Below are 16,767 nucleotides of genomic sequence, written 5' to 3'. Positions count from 1 at the left end.
AAACAGCAAGCAACAGTGTGGATGCATATTTATTTATTTGTTTGTTTATTTATGTGTTTGTCTACATCTGTCTATCTGATGTGGGCGTCGCTGCTTAGGCCAGCATATTTTGCCCATCCAGAAATGCCCTTCAGGAGGTGGTGGTGAGCTGCCATTTTAAACCGTTATATCCCCTGTGGTGTAGGTAATGTTTGGGAAGAGTTCCCGGATTTTGACCCTTGCGCCAGTGGGAACAGTTCGTCTTTATTTACTTTCTCTAAACCCTCTTGACAGTTCTGTCCGTGAAGTGATTAAAAATAACGAAAGGTAGACGTGGGATTTGAACAATGAGGGACTGTAGATCAATCATAAGGGAAGTGATACTTTGATAATCAGATTAGGAAATAGTTTAAAAGTTATGAAATCTGTCTAAACCTCTGCATTGCTGGTTCAGGAGCACAATGCGTCACTAGGGAAATTCACAAGCACATTGGGAAACTCGGATTGGATTCTCGACGCCTACATACGGGTTGCCTATTCTATCACAGCATCACAGTCCCTAAATTCTTTTATTTCCTTCGACGTCAGGTTACTTTCAGTTTGCTTTCTGTTTTAGTGCAGTGATCTTGTAGCTAGGGAAATAAATTGATTTCAGCATGATGGGCGGATTGGTGATTCAGGAGTAGAATCCTTACTTATCATCACAGAAACCTGGGTTCGATTACAGTGAATGCATAACTCAATGTCTTCAATAATATTTCAAGGAACAAGTTTCCGTTACAGATAAATACCAATTTTCTCGCTTATCCATCCATGAATACAAATCTACCAAACTGAGATTTAAAATTAAAGTGCTGTTTCTGGGTGGGAATTCCAGTCCTCTTTGTTGAGAGAGATGTTTCCTAATTTCACTCCGGAAACGCCTTGTTTTTTGACTGAGCCCCAACGCCCCCACACCCCTACCCCTCCCCCAATTCCGAAATTCCCACCATCGCAGAAGTTTCTCTCTCTGACACTATAGCCTTAACATGTCGGAGACTTCGATCAAATTGCTCATTAGTTCGGGAAGAACGGCTTCCTTTGGTAATGTTTCATATGAAGGGGCTGTTCTGTGGTTTATTTTCTGGAATTTAGCAGCGGTTGAGGGGAGGCCATGAGGCAGAGGGTGAGATAGATTCAGAACGCTGCTGGATGATGAGGAGAGGGGGCGGACAATAGGAACTGAGTTCCCGATCTCCCAATCCTTATTTTCCAACGAAAGACACAGAGTCGAACTCAGTCCCTGAGGCCATGGATCTGGGATTCAGCGGATCATCCAAAAGTCGAACTGAAAAAAACACAACCACGATATTTATTCACTTGCTGCTAGCCTCAGCTCCCGTACAGCATCGGCTGATCGCGTGGCCTAATGGGTAAGGTAACTGACATCGGTAGTTCTGGTGATGTTAGCAGAAAATTGCAGGTTTTAGTCCTCTCGCTGTCGTTTTATCCAGAAACCTGTTGAAACCTTTGAAAACCACGGCCTCACTCGTCAGCTGAAGGTTCTACCAAACATTGCACGGCTCTTTCTCAAAAAGTCTGTTGTTAATTTGTCCATTCGTTTCTCACTCATCTTTCTATTTTGTGTAGTTCCTAACAAATCCACAATATCCGATCGGATTCGTTAAATGATTGATGTGTCCAACTGGAACAAAAAGCTTTGCATCAATCGGTTTAATAAAATTCCGATCTCCTCGTGAAGCGGCTCGATCATTAGTTGAATCTGCTGTCACTGGGCGAGCAATACAGAGGCCAGGCTAATCTCTGGGGGCACGGGTTTAAATCCCACCAGAGCAGATTTGAATTCAATTACTTCATAAACCTAGAATTGAAATCTAGGCTCAGTAATGGCGGCGATGAAACTATCATCGATTGTAATAAAAGCTCAACCGGTTCCCTAATGCCCTTTACGGATACATCTTCCGCCCTTCCCTTGCCTGCCCTACATGTAACTCCAGACACACAGTAACTTGTTTGACTCGCAAATTCCCCCTGAAAGACCGAACAAGCCACTCAGTTCAAGGGCAATGCGAGATGGTCAACAAATGCTGGTCTTGCAGAAGACTTGCAGAAACTATGAAAAAAATAAACAAGTGGTAAACAGACACGACATGATTATCAGGTTGTCTCCCTTTTCCCTTGAGAAATGAAGGCTGATGGGTGGTCTAATACAGGTCTTTAAAATTATGGAAGATTTTGAGAGGTTGAATGCGGAGAAAATGGACAAGAGAAGGGCACATAAAAATGTATCTCACTTTCACACACAAGGCGACAGTTTGACGGGTCGAACACAATGCTGTAACTATTTAATCGTGCATAAGAGTGGGAGAGCAATTCCAACCGCAATGTCTCCGCGGCTCCCTCCAGATTCCATGGCAGCACTGCTGATCAAACTGCAGTGTCGTTCTTGAATCTCCTCAATCATTCAGGCCAAACTCCTGAAAAATTAACTTGGATGGATTGCACACTGTGTTCTGATTATCAAAAAGCGTCGCATCCGCCAGGGCCTGTTTTCTCAACTTTCAAATGGACAACATTCCAGGGGAGGACAAAGAAAACGCTTCAAAGACACTCTGAAACTTTCCTTCAAGCGCTGCAGCATTCATATTAATGACTGCGAGGAGCTTGTTTCTTATCATTCAAAATGACCAAAACCTGTCCCCCAAGCTGCAGCACGCTCTGAGTCACAAAGTCTTAGTGCTGAGGCCGAACGGCGGCTAAGAAGGAAATAACAGAAAGTAAACCCTGCACTTCGGATCTCACTACCTCGCGGGACATCCTGTCCCATGTGTCCAAAGGTCTGTGGAGCGAGAATCAGCCTGTTCACTCACATGAAGACCCTTCGCAGAAACTGAGTGGATGTCATCCTCGAATCGAGGGACAGAAGATAACAACTGCTTGTTATAAAATACATACAAGAAAAAGATCATCTCCATCTGTAGTATTTCTAAAACTGTCCCTTTCAAAATGATGTGAACAAGTCTTCCCCATTGTCTCCAATCTGTCAACTTCACTATCTCAGCATGTGCTGCCATCTACTGGCCGCAAGATAGCGGAAGGAATTCACATTGTCAGTGTCGAAGAAATAGGTCCATGTGAGGGATTAGTGATGGGATATGATGGGGCAGACATAGAGATGAAAATATGAAATACGATTTAGAAACACGATTAATTTATTTATTCCCTTGAATCGGCAGCAGATGCAGGCTACTATCGCCTGGAGCAGCTGAGGCGATTAGAACAGCTGCATTAAAGGGAAGTCTAGATAAGTTTCGGAGGGAGAATGGATTTCAGGGATAAACAGATAATGAAGTATTCTAGATGGAGGATCTAATCGGGCATTTTACCAATTAGATCAAATGGCCCACATTCAGTAAGGTATAGTCTGGGCTGAATGAATCCAAATTTGAAAAGTGCCACAGGGACTGACAGGTATGTAATGCATCCCACACTCAAACTGTGAGCAAAAGACAGGGAGATCCAGAATCAATCATAAACTCAGACATGGCACTAGGAACTCACCGCTGCATTTTGAATCACATACTCTCACAGTGCAAGAGACAGAATGAATCATACACACAGGTGCATCATCAGAAACTGACAGATCCCCGCTAAATCCTGAAATCAAATCCCATCCCACGGACAAAGTGATGAAGAATTAATCCACAGAGACTGACAGATGGACAAGGAATTCCACACTCAAATCCTGTTCCAGAGACAAAGTGGTACAGATTGAACCTCACACCCATACACATAGAAAAACTACAACAGAGAAGGGGACTATTTGGGCCTTTGCCTATCCTGAGATTCTTCAACAGAAACTCAGCTATCCCAATCGCCAGACCCTATCTCCATAGCCATGTAAACGTTCTCTTCAGGTGGTTGTCCAGTTCCACTCTGAAAGCCCCGATTCTACTCTGCCTCTACCACATATCCCAGACAGTGCATTCCAGATCCTTACCACTCACCAGGGAAGATGAATCATCATGTCTCCATTCGTTCATTTGCCACCCGCCTAAAACTGGTGCCTTGTCTCAATAGGAACAGTTTCTCACTATCTAATGTGTCTCAATCTGTCGAGGTTTACTAGTCCTATATTTCCAACAGTCAGAAATGGTTTCTCTGTCTGACCCCATCCCCGACACCCCTTGGAAAACCTCTTGGCCTACCCCTGCTCCTTGTTCGTGTGTTCCATCAAATTACTCGTTAAATCAGGATGAAGAACTTCCTTAAAGAAGCAGTCATTAATTTAAATGAAGGGACCGAGTGGTGATGTAATTTCTGTAACTCAACAGCTCCTGGAGGGAGCTCAAGGGGCAAAGAGAGTTACAGAGGGCAGAAAACTGGAGGAGAATAGTGAGGAGAGAGAGCGAACAACAGGGGTTGAGCTTACGATCTCCAATTCTACAAAATTAGAGAACGTAACCTTATAATTTGAACTCAGCTGATCGAGGGTAATATCAGGAAGCTTTATTCACACGAAGGATTGTGTAAACCTGAAACCCTCTCCAGCAAAATGCTTTTGAAGCTGGGAGTCAAACTGAATATTTAGAAAATGCAACTGATGGTTTTTGTTTGTTTGTTTAGTAAGGATTTTAAGGATTATATCAAAGAACACGGTGGATGGATGAAGTTAAAATAGAGGCCAGTCAAGAGCTGAACAGGATTGAAGGGAGAACAGTTTACTTCCGTTCCTATATTCACATCATCATAATCTTGGACCAAACCTGTTTTCAGGTGATCACCCACTCTGCATTTTTTGACAGTCAAAGTTAATTTCTCCAACCCCTCTTCATAATGAAATCTGGAGGGAACTGAAACGAGGTCCATTCCTTTATTGAGAACATTATCATCTCACACTTAACGATTTCCTGTTGAATACTAGAACCCCATCCACCGGTCCATTATCAGTAACTGCTGCTGATACATAGAGAATTCTGACACCCCTGCATTCTCTATATTTCCCCAGGCTGCAAATTCTTCGATCAGTTTTTGAGAATTTTAATCATGAATCCGTCCGATGACCTAGTTCTATGATGCTTTTATTAGCAATAACCGGGTACCTGGATTATAATCCAATCAGCCTGATCTTTCCCTTTCGCTTTAAACTCTGCCTCGACGGCTGCATATCCCATTGATTGGTTACAGAATATCTCAGTGAATCACAGGACATTCTCTTTAATCTGCTCCACTGATACTTTCACCACTCATTGAAACAATGTAATTTCTATTCACTCACGGAATGAAGCCAGAGAGGAGTAGACACCTGTAACTCAATGATCATACAATGTAGCTCATGAAGTGTACGTTCCTATTCGATATATTTCTCTGTGAAACTGGAAGGGGTTTGTCTTTGCTACTAAATGATTGTCTGTTCCAGTCTTTCAGCGGTTGGTTTTCACATTGCACATAGACATTTTGGACATGGTGTTGAAATTATATTTCCATCATTAAATATCAGACTGAATAGTCAAGACCTGTGCCAACAGTTCACGGATGCAAAAGTACATGAGTCGATTTGATAAAGGCCATAAATAAAAGCAAAATACTGCAGATGCTGGAAATCTGACACAAAAAGAGAGAATTCTGGAAAAACTCAGCAGATCTAGCAGCATCTGGGGAGACAGAAACAGAGTTGACCTTAAGAGTCCGTATGACCCTTCTTCAGAACTGAAGAGAAGTAGAAATGTGACGAAATTTATACTGTTTAAAAGGGTGGAGCAAATGAAGCTGGATAGAAAGCCAGCGATATTTGGGGGCAAAGGACAGATTGACAAAGATGTACTGAACTAACGGACAAAGGGAGTGCTAATGGTTGTGATAGGGCTAAAAAGATGCTGATAGAAGGGTAAAGGTAAGAAAGCACAATGCGATAATAGCAGAACAAGGGTAGCATTGTGTGAAAAAACAAAATGGAACAAATAACAGATGACAATTTTAGGGATGGGGTGGTGGAGGGGACGGTGGTGAGAAATAAAAGGATAGAAAATGGGATAGAAGGGGTGATTAAAAAAAAAGATAAAACCATGGGTAAATGAACAAAAATAAAAAATAAGGGGATACAAAATAAAAATTAATGTAGGTAAAAAGGGGATTAAGAAGGTGAAGGGGATAAAGGAGAGAGTTCCTGATCTGAAGTTGTTGAACTCAATGTTAGATCCGGTAGGCTGTCAAGTGCCTAATCGGAAGATGAGGTGCTGTTCCTCTACTTTGCGTTGAGCTTCACTGTTCATCGGAACAGATGCGACGGTGGTGAACGGACTGAGAGAATGGGATGGAATCCTTACAGGAAGTAGGGTGTGAGGAGCTGTAGTCGAGGTAGCTGTGGGAGTCGGTGCGCTTGTAATGAATATTGGTGGACAGCCTATCACCAGAAGTGGAAATGGAGAGGTCAAGGAAGGGGGGGAACGTATCGGTGATGGACCATGTGAAAGTGATAGAGGGGTGGAAATTGGAAACAAAATTGATATATTTTCCCAGGTTCTGACAGAGCATGAAGCGGCCCCGAAGTGAGTTCACCAGAGTTTGCTGGAAGTTTATCAGCATTAATGTGCCTATTCAATGCAATTAGGTGCTGATTGCAACGAATTCAGTCCGAGAGGCTTTCTTGAGTTTAAACACAGACTGAGGGTCCCACAGTTTGATTTTGATTTGGCCGGATCAGGGTGCGTTGTCCAAGAGGTTTTTCAAACGACTTCGCGTTCGAGATGGTGACATTTGTTGAAATCAGGAGCATGTTTAAGAGCCAGAGGAATTATTGCAGACAGTATATCACTGCAACACACGTGAAGAAAATGAACACAAATGTTAAAGAATGTTTGTCCATGTAACGGGAATCTGGATTGATCCTGAGGCACCAAATGCAGCAACTCCATGCTTGTGGGTTCAGGTAGGAGGCTGAATTCAGTCGGTTTCAATCTTCCCGGAGATAACATACAAACTGACAGAGCTGGAGTCCCACGGTTTGATTTCATTTTTTCCACACTTTAACTGGATTGTCTCACTTACACTGAGTCGGGTTTTAGCCTTTTCTTGTGTTTGAGCAATCCATTTGGAATTAACGATCAGGGATTTGAGCAGGAATGAAATAAATAGCTCAGGAGAAAGTGTCTAAGAGGCAGATTCTTAGTCAGTGTTGGTGTTGGAGTTTCTTTCGAGAGAAGGTGTCGGAGTGTCAGTTTCTCGTACGGGAATTGAAATCCAAGTTCCCCCGGTAAATTAGCAGGAACTCGATCCAACTCATCCACACAGTCAAGGTGGTGAAACAAAATGACTGGCGACCTGGCTGTCACGCAGATCACTCGGCCCTCGGCCTCCTGCAATGTTCCTGTGAAGCTCAGGCACGCTCGAACAACTGCGCCTCATCTTTCAATTAGACACTTTACAGCCTGAGCTGCGGTGTCACTTTTATATTTCCTGATTTAACAATTAAGATGTGAAAGGGTGGTTTTTGTATTTGGGAAGACCAAGGAAAGACCATTTGGAACATGGCCTGAAATGGGCTGAAAGAAAGGGGAAATCCTCGGCTGGTGTATTTTTGTAGCACTTGCTGCTTGTGTCCGTGTGAGAATAGAAACGATTTGAGAGAGTGGTTGCAGTTTGAAACGTTTCCTGGAAGTAAGAAGCCTGATGCAAACTTACTGTAAAGAAAAGTGAAAGCCGCTGTTCCTTTATGGTGTGATTGAGAAGAACAATAGCAGAGGATGGTTTCGATCCATCGACCTCTGGGTTATGGGCCCAGCACGCTTCCGCTGCGCCACTCTGCTATAGATCCAGCGTCTGCCTTCCTACCTCTTGGTGTTGCATAGTAGTCAGGTAACTATTCATTCACTCGTTATTTTTTATATGAAGAGCACACGTGTTGGGAAGCTCACCCTGGCTGTGCAATTGCACTTCACGCAACTCCGAAAGCAACAGACAGAGAAAGACATGGAAAAGAATAAGAGACTATCAGGACACACACGGTGACAGGCAAGAAAGATTGCGCAAACCAGCAAGGTACTAACATGGAGACATTGACCAATTATGAAAGAGTATTTTCTATTGCATGGAACCTCCCCTATTTTTTGGTGGTTGGCAGACCTCAGGCTTAAAGGCTGTTCTCTGCCAGTCGGATTCCGATGTTCACCACATCAAATGTCAGCAACTGATGATCGGCCCCTCGGGACCAGTTGCCAGTTTAGGCTCGACTCACTGTGGTTTAGAACAGCCAAGATGAGCATAGATCCAGTAACTCGCTCTCAACAACCACACGTTATGGAAATGGGGAGGAAGCAGCACAGCAACCGCTGGTTCGTGACGCCAACGGAGCATGTTCCAGACACCGCGAGGCATTTCAGCCCCGCCTTCCCCCTCCCCTCCCCCCTCACAGCTGGATGTGGAATCGGGAGAAAACAAGCCCTAGAGAGACATGGGGACCACCCGCTTTCTCGGCCACTCACTTTAGCCATCACCATCCCAGCCGCACCAACGGGGAGGCGCGACTCACTGTGGGATAGAAATGGCAGAAATTCCCACAGCTCCAGTAACTCGACCTCCGAGTGGATCTGGAAGGGACACCAACTTCCGTCCATCTTAAGAGAGTCACAGTTTCGTGAATGTGGATTAACCCCTTATATTCCCTCACAGACTTTGTGATCCCCGGGCCCTTGCGAGTGCCGAAAAAACAACGCTAAGACAGCTGGAGACCTGGGCAGGTGGGAGTGGGGGTGGGGGTGGTGGGGGAGGGGCGGGGTTTGAAAGCCAATGGCGCAGAGTGATGAGCGCGAAACCCGCCGACTTTAAAGGTCACAGAGAAGCTGTGCCTGGAGCTGCCCCTAGGGACAAGCTTTGGGTTGTCAGGTAAAAAAAAAGAACCCCTGTAATGATGGCACAAAATCAGAAACAGGAAATGCGGGGAATATTCAGCAGCTCCGAAAGCAACTGTGGAGAAAGCGCAGTGGACCAGTGGACCATCGCTTGCGTTAAGAAGCCAGGTTGGTGAGCGTTCTAAGGCCGCAGTCTCCTCTGGAGGCGTGGGTTTCAATCCCACTCCTCACATTAATTTTCCTTCATCACCTTCCACACCAGAGACCTCCACCACCTGGAAGGAAAAGGGCAGCAGGTGCATGAGAACAGCTCCAGCAGCAAGCTCCCTTCCGAGCCACACACGGCCCAGGCCTGGAACTTCACTGCCGCTGGGGCAAAATCCTGGCACTCCCTCCCTAACAGCACTGTGGGTGTACCTACACCACATGAACTGCAGCAGTTCACGAAGGCAGCTCACAGTCAGCCTCTCAAGGGCAATTTCGGTTGGGGCAATAAATGTTGGTCGAGCCACCGGCGCCCAAACCCCGTGAAAGAATAAAACAAAAACTCTTGGCCACCGGAACACAGCTCAGAAAGTTCACTGATACCAGAGCAAAATAGTGCGACTGCTGAAAATCAGAAATAACAACAAACAGAAAATGCTGGAAATACACAACAATTAAACAGCATCTGTGGAGAGAGAAATAGAACTAGCATTTCAGGTCTGTGATATGATCGTTTCCTTCTCTCTCAATGTGTAATCATTGACTCAGCTGATAAACAACAAGAAAGCCAATCACCAGTCAATATCCCCTCTCCTTTTAATGGCACCTTTCTGTGCAAGTGCAGCAGACACAGCACTTGCTTTTGTGCCTCAACATCCAAGGCCTCAAATTCTCCTTCCAAGTGAAACAGTGATGCACTTGTTCATCTTTCAGTTTAATGTGCTGCATCTGCTGCCACAATATGTTCTCATCTGCTTCAGGTGGGTGAGCGCTTCAAGGATTTTCATTTCAATCTGCAAGCCTGACTCTGAGCTTCCTACCACTTGTCATTTCAATGCTCCACCTTGCTCCCACTCTGACCTTTCTGTCCTTGGTCTGCTGCAGTGTTCTGGTGAAGGATAACATAAGCTCGAGGAAGAACACCTCACCCAGCACATTTCTGGCTGCAACATCAAGTTCAATAATTTTAGATTATAAACTCGCCATCTCTCTTGTTTCATGTGTTTCTTTCAGGGTTTTTTTTCACTTTTTTGTTTCTTATTTAATTTCTTCACTTTGTAATTGGAAGCCTGCTCTCTAGCCATTCTCACCTCATCTGGACCCACCTTTTGTTTCTTTGCCTGTTCCAGTAAATCTCCCTTTGGCTTTTGCACTGTGAAGCCTTTTGTAATTTACTCTCCCCGGACCCCCACACCATTACAGACCTGCGCTTTTGTTCAAACTCTTCCCAAAGCCCGGACTCGTTCACTTGCTCAAAACCTATTGCATTTATACCTGCCCCTGAAGAAAAATTAGGACATTTGATGATGTTATGTGAGTATTATTGGTACCTATGTCACATCGCCACTGACTGTAACGGGTTAAATTTCATAATCACAGTCATGTGATTTAGTAAAGATGGAACAAGGAGCTTTTCAATGTTTCCAACAAGTTGAACTCAGAGAAGAGGCGAAGTAGGTAGCATAATATCCTGTAACACCTCACAAAGAATCAGTAATGGCATATGAAAATATCCAGCCATAAACCACAATACAAACCGAGACCCCATCTTCCTCTCTTGGGCGGATGTAAACAATCCTACCAAAAAGAGAAGAAAAGTTTTACCTGGAGTCCTAAGGTCAATAACAATCACTCAGCCAGCATCACTGAAATTGATTATGCCGTCATTGTTCAGATTGCTGCCTGTGGGATCTTGCTGTGCACATTCAAGCTGGATCCTCACTTACCAAAACCAGCACCACCCCTCACCACTCCACCCCCCCGCACCACCCCCCCCCCCCACCCCCACACACACACCTCCAACACCCCCACATGGTGGTTGTGAGGTTTTGGATCTTCCTGATATTGCCAAAAGTGCAGGAGGAATGCACGTTCCTTCTCTCTCCTGCTCTCCCACCAGTTGCTGCTCTTCCTTCAGCTCCTCGCCTCTCTCTTTCCTCTCTCCCACTCCCTCCCTCTCCCTCGCCCCTCCCTCTCTCGCTCTTCCCTCGTTTTCTTCCTCTCTCCCTTGCTCTCTCCATCCATTTCTCTCTCTCCCCAACTCCCTCCCCATATCGCCCTCCCTCTCTCCCTACTTTCCTCCCTCTCTATTTCTCTCTCCCTCTCTCTTGCTATGAGAGTCAGCTTACCTTGAGGTTGTAAGCAGAGGTCAGTAACTTCAAATTATGGCAGGCCACGGCTGGGACTGCACATGCACAATGTATCATCTTTAAGTTATTTGGGCTGAGAGTGGGCCCAGCTCGCCTGTGCCTATAGCACAAAAGTGGACCAGAGGCCTGTGACCAGGCGTGGAGCGTCATTGAAGAGAAATTTACCAGTTAGGGTCAATGTGCGGGTACAGCGGGAGATGTCTCAGAGGGATAGTGGACGGGATGAGATCTCAAAGGGAGATGGGATAGGGTGTGGTCCCAGACAAGGGACAGGGATGGGAAGTGGTCCCAGTTAAGTTAACAAGTCGGAAAAGGTCTGCAGTCAGCAGAGCTTAAGTAAAGATGGCTCTGGAGAAGCCCTGAAGATCCAAGGAGGTTGGTGACTCCATTCTGCTGTCCACTGGAGCAAAGATACCCTTTTCCAACAGTAGTGTTCTGCTCAATGCAACCAAAGTGCTAAAGGTTTGCTTGTGAGTCAGCCTTTGAGAGCAGATTCAGGAATCCAGGGGAATGGAATCTCGGGAGATGAGATTGTATCCCTACGAGGCGAGCCATCACTCAAGTCTTCTGAGATGAGGTGACTTTAGGAGATAATTCCAAGGCAAGATCTTCGACGGTGAAGACTGGAATTCCTCGTGAGAGAGAGAGAGCGTGTCAGTGATATTGGTTGGCTCATACTGCTGACTTATATCTAGGTGGGTTGTTGAGAATTCCATAGCCTATGCTTGGTCGCATCTGGCATTTATTGTGTAGTTTGGTGCGTTAAACCAGTTTGTCTGTTGATTTACATGTACCTCATATTAGCCCTGAATGTATAAGATAGATATTGTAAATAGTTTTATCTTTCTGGCCTGGTATTTTGTTTATCCAGAGCTGTAGAGTCACTTAGCAATTGTATTGAATCTCAAACTTTGTCTACTTTAAACAAAAAGGTGTTTGTCCCTAATTGGAACTTACCAAAATCATAATGCTTCTGACCTACGATCATGACAGTTTTTAATCTCATTTCCTTTCTCTGGGATCAGTCTTGTCCCCAGGCTCCCACTGACCCCGGGCTCGGTGACTCTAAGGCCGGCACTTTAATTGGCTCCATTCAAAGGAAAAGTGGCTTCAGCTTCCACAATAACATCCGCATTCCCTAAAATCCCAAAACTGAAATCCAGCCTCATCGTTAATGTGAAGAGTGGGTGTCGGACTGTGTTTCCGCTCCTGCTGTTTAACACAGATCTCTATAACTGTGCACAGTGAGCCGAAAGAAATTGGTGATGTTTGTAAACATTTCTAACTGAACTCACTGTCATTCTGCTTTAACAGGACGAGTTTGAATCCCCTGAGATATTGAAAAAATGAAGCTGTGGTTAGAGCTTACGTAATAAAAGTTTAGTGTAATGTTATGAGCACCACGCTCTAACCAACTAAACTCAGCGGCTGTATAGACGGAGGTGGCTGGGTTCAAACCCATGCTGGACAGTTTGTGTTTTACTTCACATACTGGGTAACAGACCGAAAGCACAAACGAAGGACAGTCTTCCGATATTAAACTGTGCAACATAAAAACTGAGGGTGCAAACCGGAAGTAGCCCGAAAAAAGGACTTTGATCTGTTAAAATTGTTCTTGAAATTCAACATTTGGTGAACATTATTACACGACGAATATTGTCCAGATAAAAAATCCAGGAGCGTGAGCTGCAGGAAACTACTGTGAGCCTCACATGACTTGAATACATAACCGTCGAGGATGCAGTCAGATGCGCTACTGTTGCGCCACAGGCTCACGGTGAAAAGAGCCAATCGTGCTCCTCCTACACTCGGTTCTTTTACATTGATTCTATTCCATGGATTGAAATTGTGTTTGATCCGCATCTTCCCTCCGTCTGTCAGTTCAGTGATTCATTTAAAATGTTTTCTAGGGTGACTGCTGTTTAAGTATTTCCCAGAGCCACTATTCCCATTCCTCCTACTTTTTGCTTCTAACTGCTGCTTAATGCAAGTGCCCAGAAGTTTGGGTCGGGGGAACTGACTAAGATTCGGCTTAACCATCGATGTCACAAAGTTATTGCTGTGCTGGGGGTGGGGGTGGGGGTGGGGAGGGGGTGTGCGGGGGGAGGTGCGGGGGTGGGGGGGTGAGGTTGGAGGTGCGGTGATGATGGAATTCTTTCAAATTATCACTGCTAAAGGAGCTAAAACAAAATGCAGACAATAAACCCAGTGTCAACTATCAGGTTCACGTTTCCAAAACACGAAGCGGGACATTTATTGTGGGCAGATGGATATCTGCTCTCGCACACTGGGGATACCTCCATGTCACCGCCATGCAACTTTCCTGCAGTCGGTATGATCTCTCTTCAAGCCTCATGGTGCGTTGTCTGTTACCAACGATTCTGATCGTCCCAGAGCCGACAATAGGGTTTAATGACTGATCCGCAGTAATGAGAATCCTTTAAATGAATAAGATCAGTTAAGCACACTAGTAACATCAGATTAAATGTTCCGGCGTCTGACATCTGGGAAAGGTGCTTAACCGCGTCTAAAGAGTCCGGTAGTTCACCCGAAATTCACCTCTGATTCTACTTCCTAAAGTGGAGGGGGGAGAAGCGGCGAGAACGTTCGGGTGCGAGCGAGGAAGGAAAGCGAGTCCGGCTGGCGGGAAGGAATCCATCGCCTAAATTTTATTGGAATGAAGATTACATAGGGATCATGTAATGGATCTCGTTCTTTACCGTGTGCAGTTTTGGCCTCCTGGTTTAACGATCGATGTAAATGCGTTGGAGGCGATTCAGAGGAGGTTCACTATATTGACAGCTGGAATGAGCGGGTTGTTTTGTGAGGAAAGGTTGGATAGGCTGGGCTTGTTTCCATTAGAGTTTAGAAGAGTGAACAGGGATGACTTGATTGAAATATGTAAGATCCTAACGGCTTTGACAAGGTGTACGTGGAAATGATGTATCCTCTTGTGAGTGAGTCCAGAACTAGAGGGGCACTGTTTCCAAATTAGAGGCTGCCCTTATAGAACAGAGATGAGGAGTTTTTTTTTTCCTCTGTCAGAGGGCTGTGCGACTTTGCAACTGTCTGAATCAGGAGGCGGTGGAAGTGGGGCCATTGAATATTTTTAAGGCAGAGGTAAATAGCTTCTTGTTAGGCAAAGGAACCAAAGATTATAGGGGCTCGATGGGAATGTAGAGCTCGAAACACAAACAGATCAGCCATGATCTTATTCAATGGCGGAGCGGGCTCGAGGGGCCGAATGGCCTGCTCCTGCTCCTACTTCGCATGTTGGCGCTGTCCTATGTTCTTTACTTTCAGCAGCTTTACATCGAATGGAGGAGTAACAGGAAAAGCAAGTAACGAGAGAGCAGAAGCACAACATTTGTCATCAATTTATTTTCAAATTCTCTCAATAGATTAAGTCAGTGAGAAATACTTTGCCAGCTGGCGCTCATGAATAAACCGACCAAGCCAACGAATGATCGAGTTGTGTTTCGTTTTGCTTTTAATTGGTGAAATGCTGCAAGCTGTGAAGGGGCTGAGACCCAAATAGAAAGACTGAAAGTTAGCAGAGTGGTAGAAAAATAATGATATAGGATTTGTGAGCGATCGGAAAAGAACTATGCAGCGCTGACTCGTTACTCACATGAATAAAAAATTATAGAAAATGCTGGGAACTTTCAGCCGATCAGGTAACATCTGTGGGGAAAATTAAACTTTTAACGTCTGAGGCTTGTGACCTTTTACCAGAACCTTTGAAATCGGTAAATAGCAGTTCCACGTCACACATCAACAATTCCCTGTTTGAGCTGCAACATTCGGAATACCCTCCCGATTCCTCTCTCTGTAATCACCCGCTCCATGTTTGGACCAAAGCCATAACGAGGTCAGGAGCCTCCTGGTTCTTGTGGAAGTTAACTGTCGCCAACGAGTTGGGTGCAGGAAATAATACAGATGGGATCAGTTGGAGTTCCATGCAGGGAAGTGTGAGATCAGCCACTTAAGACCTGAGGAAGATGCATAAGACAATTTTGTATGTGGTGAGAAGCTGGAGAGAAGCTGAGAGACTGAACGGTCCAAATACAAAAATCACCACATATAGTGAGCAGTTGCTGCATTTTTAAAAGCCTAATTCAGTAACAATAAGTAAGTTATAGCTTATACCGACTGCACTTTGCCTGTTAATTCATGTTTAGTTGATGCTGATTCAGGTTTGATTCTTAAAGTCAAAACGTAAAAATTGAAATCTTGTCTATTTGTTTTTTTCGTTGGGATCATTGGGTAAATTTGGTTCTTTTGGTTTGTTGGTCTCCACGGGGACCAGAACAAAAGAGATGCGGGATCCTGGGCTTTTTCCACCTATCACTGGCCCTCTATCCAACTCTACCTGTCCCACCCCCCTCAACCAGCTTACATTGCACCTCATCTCTATATTTCCTCAGATACGGACCCGAAACGTTAACTGTGTTCCTCTCCGCAGATGCTGTCAGACCTGCTGAGCTTTTCCACCTATTTCTGTTTTTGTTTCAGATTTCCAGCGTCCGCAGTACTTTGCTTTTATCTTATAACTATTGGACTGCGTATGAGCGACACATGAGAGTGCAAGAGAAATCCCATCAGCAACGCCTCCTCCAGATCCAACCCGTCGAACAACCGCTCGTATCCTTCTTGAAGATGGCTCCACAAACATTCGGGCAAAAGTCCTGCATAAATCAACTTTAATGGACTGGACGCGGTATCCGGATGGTCGAAAAGCGTATACCCCCGCCAGATCTCGTTTTTGCAACTCTCAAATGGCCAACGTTCCATGAGAGGACTAAGAAAACGCTTCAAAGACACTCTGAAACTTTCATTCAAGCTCTGCAGCATTCGTATTAATGACTGCGAGGAGCTTGCTTCTCATCATTCAAAATGACTAAAACTTGTCCGTCAAGCTGCAGCACACTTTGAATCTCAAGGCTTTAATATGAGGCAGAAGGGCGGCTGAGAAGGAAGAAACAGGAAGCAAATCCTGCACTTCGGATCCAACAGCCTACCTCTTGTTCCGTGTGTCCAAAGATCTGAGAGCCGAGAATCGGCCTGTTCAGTCACATGAAGAACCAGGGCGGAAACTCACCACCCTCCTTGGATATAATTCTCGAATAGACGGACATCCCCATAATAACCGATAATTATAAAATAAATATAATGAAAGATCATCATCCACACCTAGCATTTCTAAAACTCCCCGCCACCGTGTAATGCGAACTAAACTTGACTGATCTGTAAACTTCGCTCTACCAGAGTGTGCTGACATCTATAGGCCGGTCCTGAGAACTGTAATGCAGCGGAAGAGATTGCCATTAACTGTCAGAGGTGCAGAAACAGATCGATCTGAGGAGTTAACGATGGAATGTGATAGGTTGGACATAGATATTTAAGTATTAAATCCAATCACTAAATCCACATTAACTTATTGTATTCCCATTGAATTCCTAGTATTTGGGAAATACAATCGTATTTAGATTATTCGAAAAGCAGTATTTGAGGGAAAGCTGCATATGTAAAAGAGAGCAAATGGATTTCAAGAAAAGCACATAATGTTACATGAAATAGCCTGGATG

The 16,767-nt window shown here is 44.7% G+C and overlaps 1 non-coding gene across 1 annotated transcript; it reads right to left on the bottom strand.

The window, feature by feature from the left end:
• Window positions 1-7,712: 7,712 nt before the first annotated feature.
• Window positions 7,713-7,784, bottom strand: trnam-cau. The gene has a single exon. It is a non-coding gene; the product is annotated as a tRNA-Met (tRNA).
• Between the last annotated feature and the right edge of the window lie 8,983 nt (window positions 7,785-16,767).

The sequence above is a fragment of the Carcharodon carcharias genome (assembly GCF_017639515.1).
Source record: "Carcharodon carcharias isolate sCarCar2 chromosome 37 unlocalized genomic scaffold, sCarCar2.pri SUPER_37_unloc_1, whole genome shotgun sequence".
NCBI classification, from domain to species: Eukaryota; Metazoa; Chordata; class Chondrichthyes; order Lamniformes; family Lamnidae; genus Carcharodon; species Carcharodon carcharias.
The sequence above is the reverse complement of the archived record's forward strand: the minus strand, read 5'-3'. Positions and strand labels throughout refer to the sequence as shown.